This window comes from Anomalospiza imberbis, chromosome 12 (genome assembly GCF_031753505.1).
Source record: "Anomalospiza imberbis isolate Cuckoo-Finch-1a 21T00152 chromosome 12, ASM3175350v1, whole genome shotgun sequence".
NCBI lineage: Eukaryota > Metazoa > Chordata > Aves > Passeriformes > Viduidae > Anomalospiza > Anomalospiza imberbis.
The window spans coordinates 1,170,566-1,180,329 of NC_089692.1; the positions used below are offsets into that span (position 1 = coordinate 1,170,566).

At 41.5% G+C, this 9,764-nt stretch overlaps 2 long non-coding RNA genes across 3 annotated transcripts; both read left to right on the forward strand.

Moving 5' to 3' along the window:
- Positions 1-433: 433 nt before the first annotated feature.
- LOC137480997 (uncharacterized) lies at positions 434-4,615 on the forward strand. Of its 2 annotated transcripts, XR_011003244.1 has the most exons (3): positions 434-1,444; positions 4,044-4,167; positions 4,357-4,615. It is a non-coding gene; the product is annotated as an uncharacterized lncRNA (long non-coding RNA). The 2 variants fall into 2 exon arrangements; XR_011003243.1 differs by lacking the exon at positions 434-1,444 and having other exon boundaries at positions 3,630-4,167.
- A 3,198-nt stretch (positions 4,616-7,813) lies between these two features.
- On the forward strand, positions 7,814-9,747 carry LOC137480998 (uncharacterized). Its single transcript, XR_011003245.1, has 3 exons — positions 7,814-7,973; positions 8,518-8,589; positions 9,616-9,747. It is a non-coding gene; the product is annotated as an uncharacterized lncRNA (long non-coding RNA).
- The last annotated feature ends 17 nt before the right edge of the window (positions 9,748-9,764 follow it).

A 9,764-nucleotide genomic window follows, 5' to 3' on the forward strand; every position in this document is an offset into this window, starting at 1 on the left:
AGATACTATTAGATGTCTTCAAGTTGGAACTTGTATGCACTGAGTTTTACAGCTTTCTTTTTATCACTTCAGAAGAGATCAAAATAACTCATTAAGTCAAATCGTCCTTTTTGCTGCATTTGCTGATCGTGCAGGGAAGTGCACCCTGTGCAGGGGAATGTGGAAAGGGCCGTGCCAGGCCTCCTCAGGCAGGAAGGGCAGGGAAACCCTGCTGTGGCTGCCACTTTGCATCCTCCCTTCTGTCACCCCTGGGGCCAGGGATCCCTGTGCTCCCCTGGGAACGGGATGTGGCAGCACCGATGTGCCACATCCCCCCACACACCATTTCTGGGTGACACCTGTGCCAGGGCTCCAGACCTGACCCAAGGCTCCAAACCTGCCCCACAGCTCCAAATCTATGCTAGGCTCCAAACCTGTCCCAGGGCTCCAAACCTGTCCCAGGGTTCCAAACCTGTCCCAGGGTTCCAAATCTGTCCCAGAGACCCAAATATCCCCCAGGTCCCCAAACCTGTCCCTTCTCTCTCTCTTTGCTTCTTCCATCATCCTCTTGTGTTTCTGTGAGAAGAAGAGATTATCAAGTGCATTTGGGGTGTTTTTTTCAGGCAGACCAGCATGAGCAAAGCAATTCCAGTTCTCCAGCCTTTCCTTCTCTTTCTCAGATAGAAAATAGACTGCGTTGGAGGAAATATATCAAAAATCCCTCCTACTCCAAGAGAACAACTGTATTTGAAAACTCCTCTGTTGGGAAAAATGATTTACTAGATTTTATATATTTTGACAAATAAATTATGCAGTTTCAAAATTTACAATTAAATTAGGATTCAGCAGATTATTCTCCAGTGACAGCCTGTTTTAATTTCTTCACTTCAGGATGTCTTGAAAAGTTTTATATTCATTGAAACTATTCAATGCTCTTCTGCAACCAAATCTCAGCTTTCCCTTTTGCATTTTTGTACCAATACCTCTGCAAACACACCAAGAAATTCCCAAAATTGAGATGAAGAAGAATGCCTTCAGTGCTGAGATGTACACATAGAAAAGGGAGAAATTTGAAGTAAGACTTAGAGTATTGCAAATACAAATTCTGTGTAAATGGACTTTTGCTTGCACTGCTGTTTCCTAGAGTTCAGCACTGCATTTGCCTACTGGTTATTATGACTAAAGGCAGGTACTGAACAAAATTTACTGGTAATTAAAAAATGTTTTAGAGAAAACATTTGGGCCACAGTTTATCTCCATGTCCAGCTGATTACACAACTAATCAGAATTTACCAGACAACCTATAATGCTTTTTGGAAGCATGGGACAAACAAAACAATAGAAAAAGTTGAAGATTCTGCTTTAGAACAGAGAATATTGGAGAATTAAAGAAAGAGAATTAGAAAATATAGCAGCAGCAGATCAGAAAGAGACACGCTGGATTTCAAAGGCACCAAAGGACAAGGTAGGGCTAAAGGGCTGTCTGAGCACATGCCTTGAAAATGCCCTGATTTTCAGGAGCAATAAATACCTATTGACATGTTCACATCCTGACATCTCCTCCATGCTCCCGGCTGAAAGTCACCACTCTCACCAAGGGGAATAAAACAAAGGATTTTAGGGATGTTACATTTTAAATTCTTGGCCTAAAACCCAATGGAAGAGCTGTATAATCACTGTGTAACCTGTGGGGCAGAAGGTCGGAGCCCGCGCGCATGACTCCTCATATTTTACGGCAGTGAATGCTCTGCACAAGGATCTGGCAGGCACTCCTGCCTTGCTCTTGGAGGAAAGAGGCTTCTCCATGGGCTGGCCTTATCTCCAGCTTTCTCTCCTGCCATCTTCGTCAGCTCCTCTGTAGCAGGATTGTGGGGAACCTTAGAGGGAATTGTTCTCGTGCACTGACAGTGTCTGCATTGCCCTGTCTGGATGCACTCAGCAAAAGGGGCAAGGAGCGAGGTTAGCAAGTAATTGATTTTATCAATTATTTAAATCACAGGCAGGAATGTCTGTGCACCAGCTGGAGTAGGAGAGTTTATCCAAAAACCACCACTGAGGAATCTGTAACTTTGAAGTCAGTCACTGAAAGAACTGGCAATGAGTAATGTTAGCTGACAAGGAGAACACTTTCTGTCAACAAATGATTTGCAAATAGGCTATAAATTTCATTAATTTGTTCATTATTTGTGATCCTTGAAGAATTGTGTTGTATAAGTAAGTTTTAACTTACAATTAGGTGCTAAGAATGCCTTTTGTTTATTACAAGTTACTGAAGTGATGTGTCTGGCTTTCTAATCGGCCTGAATTTTGGAAGGTCAATTGCCCCAAATTCAGCTTTCCAAAATGTTGGTTTTTACATTGACTGCAGAGTTTTTACAGAGACAAATGCTTCTGAATGAGCTACTAAAAACATTTTTCTTAATAATAGATTGCTATATTATAATTTCTCTTTTTTAAAAAATGACTGTTTTCTGAATTTACCCAGTATGTAAAATGTCCAAGGTGAGACTTCTTTGGGATTTATCACTTTCCAAAGCAGCTGGAACTTGCAGCTTTGATGGAATAGGCTCGTTCTTCTCAAAAACTCTGACTCTTATTTATGTTGTTTCTACTTCTCCCTAAGATAGGAAACCACATTTCTTATTTTAATAATAAAACATCGTAAAATAAAATTCTAGAAAATTACTTTCACAATTTTTATGGGTTTACATCTATAATCTCAATAGGGAGAAACAAAAAAACAATTCCTGAGTTCAGATCTGATGCCTGACAAAGTATTTTATTGTTCATAATGCTGAGTTAAATGAGCCATGGTCACCGATGCCCAAAAATCCCCCCATTCCCAGTCTTTATGCAGCCTAAAAGGACCGCTATTATCAGACAGAGGTTTTTCTACCCTAAAAGAGACCAAGAGCCATGCCCATTACACTGCAGTACAAGTTCATCCCAATAATCCCACAGCAGCTCCTCCTTCCACTGCTGTAGAGGTTTCACAATGTGCACCATCAGAAAATTATCACTGAGTTTCCTCTCAGAATGCTTAAAACAAGCAAAAGGGCATGCACTCTTCTTTTCTCCACTCCAAAAGTTCTGACTACTTCAGAGCACTCCTGGGCAGAATTAGTGCCAAAACCCACAAATCATTGTCATATTATCAGCAAACATCTACAGCTCTGGGTGGGCTGGAAACTGCTACCAAGATTCAAACAAAGTTTAACAAAATTTCACCTAAAATAAGCTTAAAATAGAGGACACTCTCTGCTATAGGAATGGCAGGTCAGGAAAGGCAAAGCAAGGCCTAGCATCTCTAGCCCTGTAAGACTCTGGTACTATTTACACCTTTTCTGATGCAAGGAATCTTTTGACTTTATCAAACTCAGCCTTCCAAGTAGGGCCAACTTCAAGCAGAATGAAAAGTCTTTGCTGCTCTGAGCTTTCTGCATTTCCTGACGAGGACAAACAGGCTGAGCAAACTGCAAAGACCATCAAGGACAAGGGCTGGGTTCTGTTCTCTTGTTTCTGCAGTGGTTTCTCTGCACATCATTCACCATTTCAAAGCTCCTTTTCTCTGAGTGCTGCCAGTGACAGGAAGAACAAACAGCAAAGCAGCTTATAGTCGAAACCCCCAGCATCTGTGTAGGTGCTCTCCCTGACAGGTGCCTGCAGAGATGAAGAGTGGAGTAAGTACAGCTCTTTCAGAGCACATAGTTTAAAAATCTGTCCTCTCTGCATTTGAAACAAACCTCAGGGTCCATCCCCCTGCCATTTTTTGTGACCTGTGCCAACCCTCCCAGTGCTGAAGTCTGCATTTCACCTGGCAGTTGGGCTTTCCCCACTGCAGCCACCACCAGGGGCTGTGACACCATTTTGCACAGATGCAATTTGCAGATTCTCTCTTTACTTTTCACAAGTGGAGGGGAAGAGAGTCAGGACTTGCTGGTTTCCAGGCCGTGCACCACTTCAGGTCATGATCTGGGCCTCATAGATGCCCTGTAACCATGACAAAGATCCAACTGCTTCCCATTGGCACAGTATTTTGAATATGTGCTATTTATATTTTGTAGGTCCCTTGCCACATGATGGGAAAGAAGTTAATTTCTCAGCTTGAAATCCTGCAAGAGGATGAATTTTCTTTGTTGCTGTATAACAAAGACATGAGAGCTCACTGCAATGATCATTACAACAAGGGTAAGGTGATTGTTCCTTCTGCTTTCACACAGATATTTACAACAGCAAACCTTTCCACATCCATGTTTTGCAAAAAAACCAACAAAATCCAGGTTGGATTTTGTGATGGACCTGAAGGGAATTACTGAGACTGTGCTGAAGTTGGCAGAGGCCCTTCCACATGCTCACTGTAAATACTGTCTCTCTCAGACATGTCTGCATGGAGAGATGTCCACATATCTGGAGAAGAAAAATGAGAGTATCAGTAAAAGGAGCACCTCAGGAAAAGAAACCCAAGGAAATCTGAGCAGATACTGCAGAGGGACTGAGGTATTTGTGGAAGGTGGAAGATGGGTTGCAGCAGCCTTAGGTAAGGGCCCAAGGGAGGGGAAGGCAACCTTTGGGGATTTGCCTATTTTTAGTTGTTGCATAAAAAACATGATAATTTCAATTTCACTGAAGTTTTTTTTTAAATAAATAATATGGGTTACACACCCTGATTATCTACCAGAACATCTCATAGCAGTCAGAAAGAAAATTACCTCCTGGCCTTTGTCCAGCTGTAATGACCCCAGATCCCAACAAATCCACTTGCAATTTTTGATAATGGGGGAGGAGGGGAAAAACGCCAGCCCAAAACAAACACCAAAGACAGACAAAAGCAACCAAGCCCTTATTTTTAAACACAAACAATGAACTTTGAAAGACTGCAATGATTCTTTTGGTCTGCCATGCTATAAAAACCTGAGAATTTTGCTCACAGTTTATGATGACACAGTCAAGCCATTGGGTACTTATGTCTATTCAGTGCATAAAATGTCTTCTTTAAACATATCCCGAAACAAATCTCTTAACAGAGCACTTCTAAAATAAATATCCTGTTGCTCTGAATGCGGAGATTTCATTTCTGTAGTCTCATTGGCACATAATGGACATGGAGTTTATTATCCTCGACTCCAGTGCCCTCAGGGAATGCACCTTCCACACTGTTCTTAATCTGTTCCAAAAGAAATACAATTGCACTTGTAAACTACAGCATGATGTGACAACATCGAATGAAACCATAATTCTGTTTACTAGATATTACTTATGCTGTGGAAACATGAGGATTGTGATTTCTAGAGGGATTATGAGGATCACAAACCAGGCATTTAACAGGGCATTTTTATTACATTTTCTTTTATTAGTCTTTACCAAATCAAAGCTGCAGATAGGAAAATAAAATAATGTTTTTTATGTCTTCTCTCAATACCAAATTTTATGATCAGATATTTATACTATGAGACATGTTGATACACACTTGGCCAATATATATGGACAGATCTACAGAAAATACGCTGTTATCCTCTGAAAGTATTACTGAAATGGCCCTGGGTTTGGGTTTTTTTTGGTTTGGGTTGTTTTTGGGTATTTTTAGCACACAAAGAATGTGAACAATATGATTTTGCCATTAATGCTTACAGCCTGCTTTTTTTTATTATTATTTTTTTATTTTTTTTATTTCAAGAACACTGCTGTCTGATGCTCTGGGGCAGAAAAATTACATTGGGCTGAAAACTCTGAAAGTGAGGAATATAGTTTTCACCTCTTATATTTGACAAAATTATAAGATTCTACTGGTTCTTGCTTAGACCTTGGATAAGTCCTGAATAGTGATGGAAGCACTGAGTGCTGGAAACCAAGTCCTTTCAGCCTCAGTGGAGTGTGGAATGAAAGGAGATTGTCAGGAGGGTGAAGCCAAGGCTGCAGCTCCAGCTGGAGGAGTGGATGCACTGCCATGGACTGGATAACAAGGAGCTCATTCCTTTGGGAGACAGAGGGGAGCAGAGCTAGACCTGTGTCCCCTCTGAATGCCCACTTACACTGACTTATGTGCCCATTGCAATTCCAATCTCTTCCTGGCACCTGGCAGGTTTTGTTGAAGAATTTATTTGTTGTATAATGAAGATGCATTTACTTCAACAACACATAATGCTTTGTTTTGCCTTTTTATTATTAACTTGTCAAAATAAGAGATATGGCAATAATAAAATGACAAAATACCATGTAAGGTGTTGAAATAAATGGGATGTATAATACATCAGGTAATGGCAATTAATTCTATAGCTGATATACATAATGTCAGTTATTCAAACACTCACAATTATCCATACTTAAAAGTATTGGCAATCATATAAACAGGCTTAATGAATTATAATAACAATGTGTTCTAACAGCAAAAAAGGTAAATAGCCAAACTGTGAACCTGTTTAAGGGAATAGGCTTCTGGGAGGTAAATTATTCCACAGTCAGATGAACTTGAGTTAATGTGACATATTTTCTGCAAGTTTTTATAGTCCATTTGTAGCACAGTAACTGGAGAAGTTTTCATTGACTATTAAAACTAGTCAATAGTTTCCATAGTTTGTATGTTTTATAATTTACAAGGTTCATTATCAAGGAGGTGGGGTTAGAAGGAAACTGCTTATTTAAGTCAGGCATTGCTCCTTTCCAAATATGTATGCAAATTTATGCACCAGGGAGCAAAACTGAGTGTCCAGTGCCAGGCTTTCAGTTTTGGCATCTCTATCTTCACTGCTCCTCTTTGAAAAATTCATGTATAAAATATTAAATTCTCTGAGAACATCATTTTAATTACTCTTGAAAGACTTATCCAGCTGTTAAATGATCCAGGGTTAACCAAAGGGCTACTGCTATAAAACCATTTAAAAACACCATGGTGATTTTATCAAATTTCACAGCTGTTTCTCCAGCAAATGCAGCTCCTCAGAACACAAGATTTCTAGTTAATTTGCTAACAGCAATTTTGGAGAAAATTTGCATCAAAGGAGAAATTGTTGCACAGGAACTGCCTGCCTGGATTGGACCCACAGCCAGCCCAGTCCAGAAACCTGTCTCCAGGATGAGCCAGCACCAGATGTTCCCGTGAAAAGAAATATAGAAATATATAATACACAAATATAATTCAGCCCATGAAAGGTCACTCTGCTTAATCACTAAGACATGCAGACTTTCCTTTCCTCCAGTGTGATTTTATTAGTGTCACATCATGCACAAACCCTGTTATTTGTAGAGAAATAACCATACCTTGAACCCAGGTTTCTTGGCTCAGACAGTGATGGAATCCACAGTTTGACAGCACGGTTAAAGCCATATCCTCCTTTATTCATTCAAGATTTTTCATATTTCCATTCTACTGCACTTTTATTGGGTGATAATTTCTTTGACTCCTTGACTATTTTACAGGCTTTTTTATCTCTGCTGTTATTTCTCATCCTTGTAGAGGGAGCAGGCTCAGTCCCCTGGGCTGCTCTCCAGGTGAGAGGCTGCTCCTGTGGCCCAGCTGGCCCCTGACACCCAGAACTCCCAGCTGAGAGAAGCCAGAACCCCCACCTCAGGTACTCCCTGCCAAGGAAGCAGTAGAGATTGGGGCTCTTTATTTTCATGTGGGATCCCCAGTGCAGATAAAGCCCTGCTGAGCTGCACCTCAGATGCTGTGTTTGAGCTGTCTTAGGGAAGAACCAGGGAAGAACATGGATATTCCAGCCAGATCTGTGGAACTGGCCTGTGTCCTGCCCTGGGGTGCTCTGACTCAGCTCATTGTGCACTTGGCTGAGGCAGCCTGATGCCATGGTACAGGCCTGTATCCATGAGACATAACAATAATAGTAATAATAATCATCATTTTAGCTCTTCCAGTGCAGTGTTCTCGCCATAAAGAAGGCAGTTGGGCAAAAGCTTCCAAGAGCTTTATTTCCCTAATATGCTGTCAGACCATGTGCCAGGAAGGAAGGACTCATGATAGATCTTGCTGATGAATTGCCTTGGTCAGACCAAGGCATAACTTTTTCAGCTACTCCCACCTGTCTGGGGAAGGACCTGGATCCAAAAATGCTGTGATAACAGTGTGGGGTTCATCCTTAGTTTTGCCTTAGCCCACAAAGGGCCCTGTTCACAGTGTAGAAATGATCCCCCACAGAAAACCAAACCAAGGTGCAGGTAAACCTTAGGATTGCCAATCATTAAACTTAAATCCAGTGTCAAATTCAGCTCCTATTGGGTGACTGATGTATTTAAAATAAAACAATAAACAGCACTGTGCCTGCATCTGTCAGCTCTCCAAGCCTGCAGAACCGGCAGGAATGAGCAGTGAACTTGGTCCATGGGGTGTGTATTTTCCAGCCCCATATCTCACCCCAACTATAAAAAACTCCCCCACAGGTCTCATCCCCTCACTGAAAGAGCGAACAAAGCATCAGGCCATATTAACCCTGTTCCCAGCTCCACAAACCCACAGAATACAGCAATAAATTGAGCTTGCACACCTTCCATACTTTTAAAGATTAATTGTAACTCCCATCTAACTTCCAGTCCATTGAATGCTCATCCTCTGTCTCTCTGGAAAGCAATAGCATTCAACAATCAGTGGGACTCCAGGGACAGGTAACATAAAGCAAAGCCATAAATTTCAAGGTATTTCAAATAATTTGGAATAATCCTGCTTACAACTATACATGAAAGCTCTCTCTGAGTTAGAAATGTCTCTGGAACATGACTTGGAGAATCAATTGTCCTTCATATATGTGCTTCAAAAAGTCAGGCTGCATTTGGAGACATAAAAATTACAAACTTCCATTTTTTTTTTATTTATGGCACATAATAGGATTATCCTTCATAATATGGCTGTGAAGCTGAAAACAATTTGTATTCCAGCAGCTGGATGAGCCTCCTCACATAAATTCAATCTACAAAAGTCACCCAAGCCATGAAGATTCCTGTAGCATGATCCTATGTTGGGAAAAGGACAGCTTGTCTTCCTCTCGTTATCTTCCTAGATCATGACGGGCCATTAGAGAGTGCTCTTTGTTCTAACTTAAACCGACTATTTTTTGTCCACAAACAAATCTAAAGTGCAGACTCACAGCTCCGGCTGGCTAGCAGCCACATCTGTGTTACAAATGCCTTCTGAAAGAGGGAACCAGGCTCTGATTTTTCCCCTCTTTGTGCTCCCTGGGCAGCAGATAGCCCAGGGCATGCGAGGGGCTGTGCAGGGGGGCAGGGATGAAGCACCACCTCCACAGAGCTGCTTGTCCTGACTGCTTGGACCCCCTCTAAGCAAGGGACTTCTGATGAGCAGAGGAATCCCTTGGGTGACTGTGATTCTCCTTGCCTGGACCTCCCCCATGTTCTGCTGGATGAGCCTCTCCTCTCCAGACAAGCTGCTGTCTGTGTCCTGTGAACCTGAAAGGTCACATCTGCACTCCTGAGAGGAGAGTACAGTATCAAACCCTTCTGTCCAAGTACTCTACAAACCGCATCTTTCAGAGTCCTGAGCTGTCAGTGTTTTATTCTGCTTGCTCCAAACTGTTGAATATTTCTTCTAATCGTGCATGATAATGCCAAAAGCCACTGTGACAAAAAATACATTTTGAACAAAGGCTAAACAACATGAATGCTTTTACTTTGCAGATGGCACTCAGAACTCGACAGATGGCAAAAGAAATCCCACAGGATGTTCTTCCTTCTCTCCCCCCACATATATATATATGAGAGCATGTGTGTGCACAAAACAGCAGTGTCCTGAGGAAATACTTCTTTGAAAGCCTTTGGAGTCTCTC